The sequence below is a fragment of the Equus caballus genome, chromosome 4 (genome assembly GCF_041296265.1).
Source record: "Equus caballus isolate H_3958 breed thoroughbred chromosome 4, TB-T2T, whole genome shotgun sequence".
Classification (NCBI taxonomy): Eukaryota; Metazoa; Chordata; class Mammalia; order Perissodactyla; family Equidae; genus Equus; species Equus caballus.
The window spans coordinates 8,505,535-8,506,512 of NC_091687.1; positions in this window are offsets into that span (position 1 = coordinate 8,505,535).

The window sequence follows — 978 nt, forward strand, 5'->3', positions numbered from 1 at the left end:
TTCCACCCTCTCCACACCTACCACCACCACCTTAGCTCAGATAATCAGTGTCTCTTGTCTGGATTAGGCAAACATCTTCCTCCTCCTTCTCCCTGCCTTCCGCCTTGCCCTACCCATTCTCCACACCGACACCTGAGAGAGCTTCCTAGGGCATGTACCTGCTGACGCCCCTCCCTAACTTTACATTTATCCATGGCTCCCACCGCCCTTGGTATTAAGAGCAAATCCTTAAAATGGCTTTCAAGGCCCTGAGTGACCTGGCTCCAGATGACCCTTTGCCTCCTACTTGAACTCCACTCTACACTCCTTTCCTCTTGTCCTCATGTCCTTCACCCGGGAATGTTCTCTCCCGCTTTCCCCTGGCTCGCTCTTCCTCAGCCTTGCAAAGCAGATCAAATGAAAAGAAGCTATAAACTTGGAAAACAAGGGTCTTTGAAAAAAAAAAAAAAGGCCTTCTTTTTTCTTGATTCCATATTATAGGTCCTAACATTATAAAAACATAAACCCAGTTAACTTCGTCTTTGGAGATACTAAACTCTGAGACACAAACTCTAGGCTTGCGGTATTGTCAGATGATGGGTGAGAGGAGTACTCTCACTGCCAGTGTGGCCTTGAGGCGATGCCCCTGAGTCCTATACCCAAGGAGAAGGGCCTATCCCCCAGTGCCCTAGGCTCTATGCTGGGAGCAGGGCCTGGGAAATGGCCATGATGAATGACTCGTATCATTTCTTCAGGAAGGCACTGTTCTTTCCGTTTTTAATTGGAGGAAGAAGGTGGCATTTTGACATAGGGGCAAGGTCTGTGGGCACAGCAAGGGCAGCGCCACTGCTTTCCCACTCTCGAACTTGAATTTGTCCCCCAGTGTGTGGTTACCTGCTGAACACTCCGGTTAATAGAGACACACGTCCCTTCTCACCGCCCCCTCTCCCTTTAAAACCCGGATGCCCTTCAGGATGCTAGTGGCACCACTGCCACTGC